The sequence below is a fragment of the Sorex araneus genome, chromosome 2 (assembly GCF_027595985.1).
Source record: "Sorex araneus isolate mSorAra2 chromosome 2, mSorAra2.pri, whole genome shotgun sequence".
NCBI lineage: Eukaryota > Metazoa > Chordata > Mammalia > Eulipotyphla > Soricidae > Sorex > Sorex araneus.
The window spans coordinates 158,950,894-158,965,873 of NC_073303.1; the positions used below are offsets into that span (position 1 = coordinate 158,950,894).

The following is a 14,980-nucleotide window of genomic DNA, read 5'->3' on the forward strand; positions in this document are numbered from 1 at the left end:
TGGGAGAAGTCAGCTCACAGTTATTCTCAGAAAAAATTAGAGCATTTCAGTGTTGAAAATCAGTAAATGATTAAGAAATTATTCTACAATGTATTTTTTTATAATAGTCAATAAAAATGGACAGAATGGACAGTTGTGAAGTAATTTTTTTTAACTATCTTAATTATTAAGAGATCAATCAATAATTAGGAGACTGATAGTTCTTGAATTTATCTCAGCACTCTGTAAACAATTTAGTTTTATTCTCCCCTTTTAAGTAAGTTGTAAAAAAAAAAACAACCCTATCAATGAATTTATAGCTATTTATTTACTTTCTTACCTCCTAACAAACAAGGAATAAACTGTCAAATAAATGGGCCCTATGGTAGATGTAATGATTATGCACCTAGTCTTGGAATAACCAAAACTCTTTTTAATGACTTGGTGTCTATAAAGATGATCAAAACTATGAAAAATTATATTTTATTTGAGAAATAAAATAACTTGAAGTCATTTCTTAAATTAATATTTAAAAAGTATGATTATACAAGTTTTTTATGGGAGATATTAAAAAATTACATCATCCAAAAGTTGTATCACTTAAATAAAAAATTGTATCTCAGTTCTGTTCTTTTTTTTTCTTCCTTTCCTTTTTTGGCTTTTTGGGTCACACCCAGAGATGCTCAGGGATTACTCCTGGCTCTACACTCAGGAATTACTACTGGCAGTGCTCGGGGGACCATATCAGCCGTGTGCAAGGCTAATACCCTATCCACTATTGCTCTGGCCTCAGTTTTTATTTTTTTCTAAGAATGCTTTAAATTGACAGGAACAGACTCTCTGGAAATAGTAAATAGGTTTTTTTTTTTTTTTTAAATAATGCATTTTTAATACTATCTTTGAATTTCTTGTCATTATCTCTGATATTTTCCAGATTTTTCTTCCCCAAGATATCATCAGTTCAATATAAGTATCAATTGTTGACTTTCCTCATAAAAGTCAGCTTATCATTTATTTGGTCTCTCTATTATCACCTAAAGCCCTTTTAATATGCGCAGTGACATTATTGGAGGATAAAAATATTTAAAAATTTAACGTGGATATTTAAAGCACAATAGTGATCAAAATTTTGTGGTTTTAACACACAAAAAATGTCGTTTCATTGTCATGATCCTGACATGGAATGTGAATGGCTCTTTTTTTGGTTTGATTTTTTTTTGCCACACCAGGTAATACTTAAGGGCTATTCCTGATTCAGTACATCATATAATGCCAAGGATGGAACCTGGGTCTCCCACTTGAAAATCATGTGCACTGGTGCTTTGAGTTACCTCCTGGGCCTAGATGGTTCTTTTCACTTATTCATAATTACGCAATCTCTAGGTATAGAGTAATTAGATTTATTGTTAACTAGCTAGATTTAGAATAATGAATGTGATTTTGGACAGTTTTTAGAATATGAAGAGTTTCATATTTCAAAATTTATAGCTGAAATGCCTTTTATTATTACTATTATTACTATTTGTTTTTGTTTTGGGGCCACACTAAGTGGTGCTCAGGAGTTACTCCTGGCTCTGCACTTAGGAATTACTCCTGGCGGTGTCTGGGGGGCCATATGGGATGCTGGGGATTGAACCTGGTCAGCTGTGTGCAAGGCAAGCACCCTACCCTCCATACTATTGCGCTGGCCCCCAAGTTCTTATTATTCTATAATCTATATTGTATTAGTCTAAATTCACAAAAATAAATTCACAAATAAAATGTTTATGAAATGTTTCTGCATTGTATTTTTGGGGTACATGTGTTTGAATATATAAAACTGAAGGCATCATCTAGAAGTACTGAATTTTTTTTCTTTATTCAGTGTTTTGGGTCTATTGATTCCTAACCTTAAAAAAGTAAACAAAACCTGCTTGCTAATGCCATGTGGATAAAGTGTTTGACATGGCTTAAATGCCTGAAAATTAAGGTTGGAAGGAGTATGATGTTTTTGGACGGAATTGGGCTGTGGAAGTTGATCGGGAGAGATTTTTCAAAGCAATAAATAAAAACGGAAAGTTGTCATAAATTTGTTTCACAGTACACATGGCACTTGGTGGCCATGTTTTTGTAAAATTCTCTTGGGTGTATTAAGTGTTTTTTAGATGATAAACTTTTCAACTTGTTCTTCAGAGGAAAAATTTCCTCTTCTATTGGTCTTATTATTATTGTCACCTTTACTCATTTGGGGAGGAGAGAGGATTGGTTCACACCCAGTGGTGATTTCAGGCTTACTTTCTGGCTCTGTGCTCAGGAATTACTCTTGGTGATGCTCAGGGGACCATGTGCAGTACTAGAGAATCAACCAGCACTTTGGGTTCATGCAAGTAAAATATTGTAACCCCAGTACCATATCTTTGGCCCTACTTTTACCCATTTTTAATGAGCATATAGAATTTGTAGCCATGGATTTAGTTTTATGGTGCCTAAATGTTCTTACCAAGTCACATTATTCACATACCACAGTTACTCCTTTTGGCATATGAACTGCTACTGTGTGTAAGAGACTAAAAGCAACAAAAATATATCTGGGGAAGTAAAGAATTTCCTTTACCTTAGTGTTACTTTAAACTGTCTAACCTTACCTACTACTTTATTTGTTTTAAACTTTGTTTTTAAGTAAAGTTTTTATGACGATCTGTTACATTTAGTATTCCAGCACCAATGCTACCACTGTTGCACTTTCCCACCACCATTATTTCCAATTTTCCAACCACCTCTCAAACTTGCTCCTAAAGCAGGCCCTGAATATTTTATATTGCTTGTTTGCTTTTGTTTTTTAAGCAAAAATTTAAAATTTATTTTCTGTTCTGCAACTTAAAATACTGTTAAAGATAGTGTTTTAAGTGTACAGTGTTCCAGCATCACACCCTCTCCTGGAGTGTCTCTGCCACTTTTAAAGATGGCAGTAGTTTCAACACCCCTCCCCCTAGATCTCCATTTAAAAGCTTTGTATTACTTTTCAACAAATCTGTAGTAATTAAAGCAGTGTGGGAATGTGACTGGAAAGTGCGGAGCACGTTCTTCACCATGCAGAAGGCCCAGTTGGATGTAGTCACTGGTATTGCATGGTTCCCTGAGCACTGAGTTGGAAGTAGTCCTTGAAGCTATGACCCCCAAATCGAAAACTAAAACAAAAATACAACAGGCAACAGCGGTGCGGAAAAAAAAAACACAAAAAGCTTGGTTCTGAAATAAAACTGGACATATACACTAATGGTATAGAAACAAGAGCCCAGAAATAAACCCTTATAACTATGGACAGCTAACTTACAATAAAAAATCAAGAACATACAGGGTAGAGTGAAAACCTGTTCAACAAATATGGTGAGGAAACAGAACAGCTACATGCAAGAGTGAAATTGGATCACCGTTTCCCACCATACACAAAAGTTTACTCAAAATGAATTAAAAACTTGGGTGTTAGATTGGAATTCATGATATACATTATAAAATCAGTCAAAACACAGCATGGTGTTGGTTTCAGTGGTGTGTTTGGGGATTTAACCCTAGTGGCAAGACAACAAAAGGAAAATAAATGGGTTATGTGAAACGTAAAAACTTCTGCATGATGGAAGAATGTATTAAAACAACCAAAAAGGGCTGGGAAATGGCTCAGAAGGCTGGAGTTTATGCTCTACCTTCGGAGTCCCAGGTTTGATCCCTGACATCTTATGATCTCTTGAGCATCACTGGGAGTCACTCCCATGCACTGCTGGGTATACCTTGAAACCCCAAGATAAGTAATAAAAATAAACATAAAAATAAAAGATACACTGAATGGGAGAAAATATTCACATACCACATACCTAACAAAGGTGTAAAATAAAAAACCCCATCAAATAATAAGGGAGAAGAACAGGATAGACATTTCCCCGAAGAAGACATACAAATGGCTAACAGCACATGATACGCATCTGCTCGTATCACTAATTATTAGCGAAGTGAAAATCAAAATAACAATGAGATATCTCACCCCAGTGAGAATACCCTTTGTTAAAGAGGCTACATCAAAATCAAATGTATAGTTCTTCCAATTAACCTATCTCAAAAAACCAAGAAATGCTGGCAAGGATGTGGAGAAGAAGAGAACCCTCAAGCTGGAGAGATAGGACATTGGGTAAGGTGTACTAAGGACTTCTTTTTTTAATAAAATTTTTTTCTTAAAATTGAGTCACTGTGACATAGATCATTATAAACCTGTTCATGATTTGGTTTCAGCCATGCAGTGTTCCAACACTCATCTCCACCAGGTACATTTCCCAGCACCAATGGCCCTAGTTTCTCTCCCACCACTACCAAACTCTCCCTCCCCCCGCCACTTCCTTTTGGGCATTGTGGTTTGCAATACTGATACTGAAAGATTATCATGTATATCCCTTTACCTGCTTTCACACTCGTTTTCTTGACTAGCATGATCCTGCTAAGGTGTTCTTAGACTTTAAACTCTCTAAACACAGACACGAGATGAGGCTACCAAGGAGTAAGTGGGCTGTAGGTTGAAAGGGTGGGAATCCAGGGGACTGTGGTGGAAGAATATTAGCACTTTGGTGGTGGCCATGATGTGGTAATATTGTATCCTTAAAATAAACCAAAACAGTAGTCTTATAAACTATTGTTTTCTCAATAAAAAATTATTTTTAACGGGTTAGTTGTTTTGAGTACATCACAGGCATGCCCCCGACCTAGGTTCAGTTCTTGGGACCATGTTCCCCTTGTGCATCGCCATTGCTGCCTTGGGGGCTTCCAATACTATCACATCCCAGGTGGGATGTGATATCCCTTGCACAGCAGGATCAGGCCGCATCTATCCTTGGGCCCCTGTGCTGTGCCCACCAGGAGCTCCCTCAGCGCCCCCCCCCCCCCATCCACCCCTCACCACACCATTCCCTCACCCCCAGCCTCCCGTGTACCACTTGGAAGGCTCCTTCTACCCAAAGCCATTGATATTCAGTGAAATATAAGTGCTGTTATTACATGGAAAAGAAAAAATCCAGTGTATAAAAATTAGGTGATTAACTTTTCGAAAAACATTGTACAAGTTAGGAAGAATGTGATTCAGCTTTGAAGTATAAGAACACTGAATGCATATATAAACATAATTTGTAATGTAGATCTTAGGTACAAAGGATTTTTTCAAACTATTGAAAAACAAGTCATCTGTGTAAATTTAAAGACCTTATTTGCTTTTTGTTAAAAAAAAACAATTCATAAGTAGTATAGTAGCTCTTCTAACATATAGAAAAGAAACCCCCCAAAATATATGAAATGGAAAGCTTTTGTGACAGAAAGGCACAAAATAAAGTGGATTATTTCAGGCAAAATCACCTTCCTTGCAGGGGTGAATGAGGTAGGAGGGAGGCTGGGGAGAGTCGGGAGTTAATCAGGCTGATTACCTTGTTAATATTGATTGGGGAAATTTAGATGGAAATTTAAGGCATTTTGGAGACTGAAATTGCAAGTAAGTTAGGTATTAAGACTTGGTTTAGAGATGGGACTTGGTCGAAGTGACTCCATTTTATACCTGTTTTCCTTTCAGTGAAACAGTGTGGACTAGTCATACTCATTTTGTGGATATTTTTTGAAAGAAAAAAGTCGGGAAAATTAGTGCAAAGTTAAAAATTTTGCTAGAGTTTAGAAATATGGTGAAGTCTTTGTAAGAATTTGCATTCATATGAAGGAATTCATTTTTTGACAGAGATACAGTGATTATTTATTTTTAATGAATCACTATGAGAGAAAGTTACAAACTTTCATGATTACATTTTGCCAGTCATACAATGATAGAGTACCATCCCTCCACCTGTGCCCATTCTCCACCACCAATGTTCCCAGTGTCCCTCCTGCCACCCCCTCCCTTTTCCACCTCTTGTCTCTGTGACAGGCACATTACCTCTTAATTTTTCTCTGCTTTTGGGTGTTATGGTTTGTAGTGTAGGTACTAAGAAGCCATCATGTTTGGTTCATAGTCAACTTTCAGCACGCATCTCCCATCCCGAGAGAGTCCTCCAAGCATCATTTATTTAGTGGTCCCTCTGTATCCCAGCTGCCTTTTCCCCCAGCATGTGAGACCAGTTTCTGAGCCTTAGAGTGATATTCCTAGCCCTTATCTCTACTATCCTTAGGTGTTTGTCTCCTATTATGTTACTTTTTATTTCACAAAGGAAATTTATTTAAACAGTCTTGTCAGGAAACTAGTTAGGGAATTTAATGAAGGTGTTTTATATAATTGAAATAGAGTTATTTGCTGAGGGATGTGTCTGATTACTTACTAGTTGCTTCTGTTTAAGCTATCTAACATGTATACTAATGGGGGGGGGCTTTGTGGGTAGAAAATAGTAACTATTGGTATAACGAAAGCGCCACCTAGCTCACAAGGGAGTAAAAACCTTGATTGATTTTTCTCTAATATTCAGAGAAGGAATGTTGCTTTTATGTTTTGTTTTTGTTAGGAACGTAGTTTTGTGTTATCTAGAAAAGCAATCTTTTCCTTCATAGATTTTGCTGAAATACCATGTGAAGGGAAAGAGAACTGTCCTTTCCTCTGCCATGAAATAAAGTGACCCACAACTGGAAAAGTAGCACAGCTGGGTGTTGTCCCCAAACCCAACCCTTTGCGCCTCCCACCCAGAAAAAGGAATGGGAAACCGTTTATATTACTAGAGAGGGCACTCTGAATATAAGATTGACAAGTGACTCAAAAGAGCTTTTTATATGTAGGGCAGAATGAACGAGACCTGAAAATTTGGCCCGTAGTAGGAAGGTGGCTTTTGCTGGGTTAGTCTGGGAGTTTGTCAAAGTTCACAGATCTGGACAAAGTCAAGAAATACAACAAAGGTTTGATTAACCTTTTGCATGTGGACTGGTAGCATGTGAGGTGGTGCCAGGTATTGAACTCATGACCTCAGTCTCTACCACAAACCTAGTCCTGGACCCCTAGCTGTCTCACATTAAAAAACAAAACAAAACTGTGACTTCATGTTTGTCTCTAGCTCATTTTACAAGCTTCGTGAAAGCATATGTCATTTTTGATAGCTGGTTGATAGAAAATTGCCTGTTGGATTCAGACGACTAATGCACAAAATGCCTACTCCGAGGTAGATCATAGTAATTTATGAGGAAATAATTCATTTCCAAATATAGCAAATCCTTCATTATTTAAAGGTTCGTATTAAAATTATTTTGTTTCTGTATTGGTTTTGCTTAACCTAAAATCAGGGATTCTTGAAATTTCTGAGCTGAGCCATCAGTCTTAGAATTATTTGTGATCATATTAGAAGAACAGATTCTTGAGCTCTGCCCTAGATTTACTGAATCTGACACTCTGAGAGTAGGCTGGTAATCTGGGGTGCATTTTTTGGGAGCCATATTCAGGAGTGCTGAGGTTGGGGGATGTTACTCTGGACTGTGCTCAGGGGACCATATGGTGCCGGATAGCAAACCTGGACCTCCCACATGCAAAGGATGCACTCAGCCTGTTGAGCTTATTTTTTCTCTTTAAAGTTAAAAATTCCTTATTTTTTTATTTTAAAAATTATTTTATTTTATTTTTTTGATTTTTGGGTCACACCTGGTGATGCTCAGGGGTTACTCCTGGCTCTGCACTCAGGAATTACTCCTGGTGTTGCTTGGGGGACCATATGGGATCCTGGGGATTGAACCTGGGTCAGCCGGGTGCAAGGTGAATGCCCTATCTGCTGAATGCAATTGGTCCAGCCCCCAAAATTTCTGGTACCACTACCACAATTTACAGGGCAACATACCTGATGTAGTAAGAAAAAGACAAAGATACAGCAGATAAAAGACATCAGGAATGTACATCTAATTGACACTACATTGCATGAATCAATAGCTGCACTTTTGCGGACTGTATCTGTGACAGTCCTGAACAAGAAGGATTTCCTTTTAAGCTGCAGTAACTTTTCTGACTTGGATCATTTTTTTTTTTCTTTTTGGGTCACACATGGTGATGCACAGCGGTTATTCCTGGCTCTGCACTCAGGAATTACTCCTGGTGGTGCTCCATATGAGATGCTGGGAATCAAATCCGGGTCGGCTGCGTACAAGGCAAACGCCCTCCCTGCTGTGCTATCACTCCAGTCCGGATCATCACTCCTTTTGTGGCAGATTTTTACAGTTCCTCTGATGGGTCTGGGACGACTATTTCAAAGTAACCTGCAGCTTTCCTGACAACTCCTCAATTTCTTTCCTGCTAGGAACTGTAGCCCTTTTCTCCTGATTGTTTAGAACCTTTTGCAACCATACCCATCACTTCCACCACCAGATCCATAAACACCATCATATGTACTGCTCGAGCTGCTTCTACCAAAACTGACCCCTTTCATGGATCCATAATTTGATTACTGGTGTCCACTATAATTTCCCAAATCACTATAGTGCCCACCACCACCAACATTTCATCTTTCATTGTAACCATCATATCCTCCACCACCTCCACCATATTCACTGTCTTAGTTTCTGTATCCTGGTCCTCCACCACTACCATAGCCTCCTCTGCTGCTATAACCAGGACTTCCACCATAGTTGCCACCATCACCTCCAAATCCAACCCAATTAAAAAAAAAAGATTACGGTTTTAGGACCCCTCCCAGCAGTGCTCAAGGGACCATGTAGTGCTAGGGATCAAGCTGTGGGTGCTCCAGCATGCAAAGCCTGTGCTTCAGCCATTTGAGCTACCTAAATGTTTTGTTGTTAGCTGAACTTGAATACTGAATAACAGTCTGTAATATTAGAGAACAGAGCAAAGAGAAATTTACTGTTCCACTTAAGTTGCCCCCCCCCCCCAAATGCTATTTAAACAGCTTTTAAAAGGACAATTATTGGGACCAGAGTGATAGTACAGCAGGTAGGGTGTTTACCTTGCACATGGCTGACCTGGGCTCCATCCTCGGTGTCCTATATGGTCCAAATCATTCCTGCCAGAAATGATTTCTGAGTACAAAGTCAGGGGTATCAATGGGTATGCTCTTCCCTCCGCCCCCCCCCCCAAGAAAAAGGACAATTTACGGAGGACCAGGGAGAGAGCTCAAACTCTCCAGGTTCAGCCATCAGCAGTTCCTGAACCAAAAGGGACAATCCTTGAGCACAGAGCCAGTACTGCTGAGAGCGTCCAATTTTAAATTTATTATTATTATTTTTTTGCTTTTTGGGTCACACCCGGCAATGCACAGGGGTCATTCCTGGCTCATGCACTCAGGAATTACCCCTGGCGGTGCTCAGGGGGCCATATGGGATGCTGGGATTCGAACCCGGGTCGGCTGCGTGCAAGGCAAACGCCCTACCCGCTGTGCTATCACTCCAGCCCCCAAATTTAAATTTTTTAATAAAATAAAGGACAACTGATACAAGTAAAAACTATTAAAAGAGTAAGCCACAATTTGCTTAAGTGACTTTAAGTTAGTGGTTTGCAAACATTACAATGATTCAGAATCACCAGGAAGGTGTGTTAAAAGCTTTTTTTTTTTTTTTTTTTTAAGGCCAGAGTGATAGTACAACGTGTAAAGTTGTAAAGTGCTTTGCCTTGCATCCTGCTGACCCGGTTTGATCCCAGAGCATGCCATGTGGTTCCCACAAGCACCTCCAGGCGTGATTCCTGAGTGCAGACTCAGGAATAACCCCCAAGCATGGGTGGGTGTGGCCCACAAACAAAAAATTGTTAAAAGCTCAACAGGCACTCTCGGTTTCATATGTAACTGGAGTCGGAAGAGGCCAGTTTGGTCACAGAATGCAGGTAAAAGCGCCGCCCCAGCACCCCACCCCGACTAGGGTCTTGCCACCGCCTCCGCCTGCCGCCTCCGCCTGCCGCCTCCGCGCTGGGAGGAGGGGCCAGGATCCAAAGGAACCAGAGCAGTCGAGGAAGCTGTTTATTGGAGCTTGGAGCTTTGAAACTACTGATGATAGTTGAAGAGAACAGCGAACATTTTGAGAAATGGGGCACACGTGCAGATTGCGTGGTGACGAGAGACCCCCAAACTACATGTCCCAGGGGCTTTTGGTTTCGCGCCTTACTCGGGTTGCGGAGGCGGGTGCAGCTGTGTGTTCGCCCTCGTAAGGTTGGTGGGCATGTGCCGGCAGCAGGGAGAAGCGGTCTCTAGAGAGGGTTCTGTGAAACTGGGGCTCCTGGAACTGCAGAAAATTTTTGGTGGCAGTGTTAAAGAAGATACAGAAGAATGTCATCTGAAAGACTGCTTTGAAAAGTATGGCACTTGCATTTTGACTATGAACTGAGCTACAACCTCGTGCAGCCCGGGGAGGGATTCTTTTCCCTCTCCACCCCATTTTTCTGGGCGAAAATGGCGGCATCGGCAGCAGCCACGCGGTGAGAGCCACCCTCTAAGACCCCTCCACCAGGAGGTAGGACTCTCTTTAGTGACATAGCCTGTAGGTGGTCCTGGGAGGGGAGGTGTTCCCGGCGCGCCTTCCGCCCAGAGATGAACCAAGAGCCGCGGCACGAGAAGCAGAGCCTCCCGCCTACTGACTGTGATCCTGAGGTCTCCTAACCCATTTTGGCACCAGAGCGGATTCTTGCAGCCATCCATTTTGACTGTGATCTGAGCTAAAATATTAGAAACCCAAAACCGCGCGGCCGCTCAAAGTCTTCACTCTTACCAATGAAGAGAAATTATTAGATGATGCCTATTCAGCAGGCCTGATTGTTGGGGAAAATTTCCAATCAATAATAGTGAGTTCTGTATGGAAATATGAAATGTACTCAATATATAGGGAATAAGGGGAATATCATTAGCTACTTAGATGGGGGTGGGGTGGGAGGGGGGTGTATTGGGGTTCTTGGTGGTGGAACGGGTGCACTGGTGAAGGGATGGTGGTTTAATCAGTATTTGACTGTGACTTAAACCTGAAATCTTTGTATTTTTTTGTTTTCACGGTGGTTCAATAAAATATTTCTTTAAGAAAAAAAAAAAGAAAAGTATGGCACAATCAAAACCATAGAAGTTACAGAAGACAGTAGAAAAAAGAGAGGATTTGCTTTTGTAACTTTTGATGATCATGATACAGTTGATAAAATTGTTGTTCAGAAATCACGATCACCAAATCCCGTTAATCGTCGATTTCTTGAGCGGGCTCAGTAACCTCTCCATTCGTCCTTTCCCTGAGATCTTAGAAGTCTCTCTCAACTTGGCCCTCCTAAGGATGTAGCACTGGAGACTCTTTCAGGGTCAGGGGAATGAGATCCAGTTTGTTACTGGGTTTAGCATATGAATACACCATGGGAAGCTTGTGAGGCTGTCCCATGTGGGCAGGAAACTCTCAGAAGCTTGCCAGTTTCTCTCAAAGGGAGAAGTAGGCTTCACTGCCGTGCGCTTCTGGGAGCTCGCTTTTAAGTCTGGATGTTGGCCGTTGATGGGATTACACACACCTGGGTTCCTCTGCCGGTGCCTTCATGCATGAGGCCCATCCAAACATGTGGAGAGGGGTCTTGAGCATGGCTGTAGCTAGGTTCTGGTGGTCTTTGGCCACCGGGAACTCTTCTTGGGGTGGGGAGGGAAGCTGGAGCCCATCCCCTCCGAGGGGCCCCGGGGAAGACAGCCAGGCGTGTGGGCAAGAGACTCTCTGTTCAGAAATACCACACTATTAATGGGCGTGATTGTGAAATGAAAAAGGCCCTTTCTAAACAAGAAATGCAGTTTGCTGGATCACGAGGAGGCGGTGGGCGTGGAAACCCCCCAAGCACTGCCAGAATGGCCTTGGTGGTTCCCAGCACAACAAAGTCCAAATAGCACCATGTCCTTGGATTCTAGCATTAAGACACCAGCCCATGACAGCTTTGGGGTCTTCTTGAAGACAGGGCAGGCAGAGTTCCCCCACCACTCCATACTTTGGGAAGTCCCAGCAGACACACTACATAACCTGGGCCATGTAAAATCATGGCTTAGTTAAATATTCTGGCGTTTCTGGAGCACACGATGACAAATTTGGTTATGTGACACCTCCAGATTCTACAATATTGATATCCCAGTAGGAGCACACCAAATTAAATGGGAAAGTAACATACAAACCAAACTCACTCACTGTCACTGTTATCTGGTTGTTTATCGATTTGCTCTATTGGGCACCAGTGATGTCCATTGTGAGACTTTTTGTTACTGTTTTTGGCATATTGAATACGCCATGGGTAGCTTGCTGGGCCCCTCTGAGAGGGGCAGAGGAATTGAACCCAGGTCGGCTGCATGCAAGGCAAATGCCCTACCTGCTGTGCTATCACTCCAGCCCAAATTCAGTAAACAAAGACAATAACATAGGAGGCTCAACTAGCAACAAATAGCTTATTAAAACCCCAGAGAAGGACGTAATGACCCCTTGGTGAGATAAAACAATTTTCACAAATTTTCTCTTGGTTATTTTATTTTAGTAGGTTTGTTAGCATGATCAAGTTTTGCATTGACCTTTAGCCTCGTGATGAGAGAATGTTTTCCTTAAATAGAAATTTCAGATTTTCAGGTAGAGAGGAGGAGGGACCTTACTGTGTTACTCATCCTGTGTCCTATTTTGTCAATATTTCTCCTTAACTTGATATTTTCATGTAAGCAATTAAGCATATACAAATATTCTCTATCTTAATCTAATCAACAGTTAAAAAACAAAAGATATTTCCTACACTTGATATTATTCTTCAGCTCTTTTCCAGTTTCTCTCTTCTACAACCTAGTGTTACCGATATTTGCTGCATCTTTTTCCTCCTTTTCCTTTTATTCATCCCACTGTAATATTGCTTCTGCTCCAGGTTTTATCAAACCACACATGATAGTCACCGTTGCCTGTCTAAATTCATTTTTTTAAAAAAAAATTTTGTTTGTTTTTGGGGCATACGTGGCGATGCTCAGGGGCTATAGCTGGCTCTGAACTCAGGACTCCCTCCTAGTGGTGCTTAGAAGACCATACAGGAGGCTGGGGAACAAACCTGGGGCGGTCACATGCAAGGCAAGGGCCCTGCTCGCTGTACTATTGCTTCAGTCTCTAAATTCATTTTTATTAGTCTTTACTAATAGTGATTCCATTTCATTCTTCCTAAAAGATCAAAGTGACCTTTAAAACAGTGTTGCTCTCCCAACCAAACAGAGTCTCCCAGCAGTCTGCACACCCCAAGGCCTCTGCCATGCTCTGAATTGAGTGCCATAGAGTACTTAATCTGCTGAAAACTTCAGGGTCTTTGTGGCTGAAAACTCCAGGTCTTCTGGGGGTCGGGATGGGTGACTTTCCCTAACACCCCTATACTTCTGGAAGACACAGCAGCCATGCCCATGCCCCTGAGACTCATAAATAAATCTCGGAAGAGATCACCAAGCCACAATTTCTGGGACAGCTGTGCCTAGTTGAGTCCTCTGGGGTATTCTTGGAGGGGGACTGCCGGGTCCCACCCAGACAAAGTCCTGGTGTCTGTTCCCACACTCCAGAGCTGCCACCATGCTTCTGGTAAGACTGCTCAGTGAAACATCCTGGATTTTCCGAAGTGACATCTCTAAAATCTACACTACTAATATCCCAGTAGTTGTACACCAGATTGGATAGGATGTGAAGCAGAAGCCAACCAGTTTCAGCTAACAAAAACATTCACACGGAAACCCTTGGGCCAGAGCAATAGCACTGTGGGGAGGGCGTTTGCCTTGTGCCGATTTGGGCTCGATCCCCAGAATCCCATAAGGTCCCCCAAGCACCGCCAGGAGTAACCCCTGAGCATCACCGGGGGTGACCCTAAAAGCAAAAACAACAACAACAACAAAAATAAGAAAACCCAAAAAACCCAAAGAAACCAACAGAAACCTTAACTTGGCAACAGCTTAGTCAGCCGTCAAGGGTTTACTAAAGGACTTAATGTGGTGAGATGCTACAATTTTCACAAATTTTCTTACATGGAAATATTTTTCTAGTCATTCCGTTAGTCATTTTAATGGTAACAAGCAATATAAAATAAATGATTGTGCGCCTGCTATGGGGGCCAGGTTTGAGGGGTGGCCTGGAAAATGGAGAGAGTGTGGAGGAGGATGACAGTGGTGGTGGGATTGGTGTTGGAATATTTCATGTCTGTAACAAATCTTTGTAAAACACTGTGTTTTAATGAAGTGGGGGAAAAATCTAGCTCTCACCTCTTCTTTCTAAAAATTAATGTATTTCTGGCTGGAGCGATTGCTCAAAGAACAGGAGCATATGCTTCGCATGCTGAAGCTATGGATTTGATCTCTGGCAGAGCATGGTTCCTGAAACACTTACAGGCCAGAACCTAAAAGCCAAGACCCGAGAACCAAACGAGAGTGATTGGATTACTACTAGCATGAAGTCTCAAATCCTTGCTATAATTCTCAGGGTCCTGCTTATCCTTATCTTTTACATAATTTTTCTTCACTCTTAGTGTCTGATATAGGTAAATCCTTTACTTCCTTGAACCATTTCTTTCTTTTTTTATTTTTGCTTTTTTTGGGGGGGGATCACACACGGCGATGCACAGGGGTTACTCCCTGCTCTGCACTCAGGAGTTACTCCTGGCGGCTCGGGGCACCATATGGGATGCTGGGAACCAAACCTGGCTCAGCTGCGTGCAAGGCAAATGCCCTCCGCTCCAGCCCCAGAACCATTTTTTTAAAAAAAATCCGAACATAAGAGGGAAATCTTAGATGTTCCTCCTTTTTGGGAACATTTTCTTTTTTCACTTGTTACTTTTTTCCTTTGGATATTCCCTGTCCTTTGAGATTTAACTTAAATTTCATATTCCCAGTAAAATCTTAGCTGACTTGGTTCAGAAGAATGGCAATATCTGCACCTTTTCATAATACTGTAGCACTGTTGTCCCGTTGTTCATTGATTTGCTCAAGTGGGCACCAGTAATGTCTCCATTGTGAGACTTGTTACTGTTTTTGGCATATCGAATATGCCACGGGTAGCTTGTCAGGCTCTGCCCTGGGGGCGGGATACTCTCGGTAGGTTGCCG

The 14,980-nt window shown here is 41.4% G+C and overlaps 1 protein-coding gene across 5 annotated transcripts in view; it reads left to right on the forward strand.

Moving 5' to 3' along the window:
- The window catches only part of SENP7 (SUMO specific peptidase 7), a 114,440-nt gene that overhangs the window by 24,979 nt on the left and 74,481 nt on the right, over nt 1-14,980 (forward strand). The gene's annotated exons all lie outside the window — the stretch shown is intronic.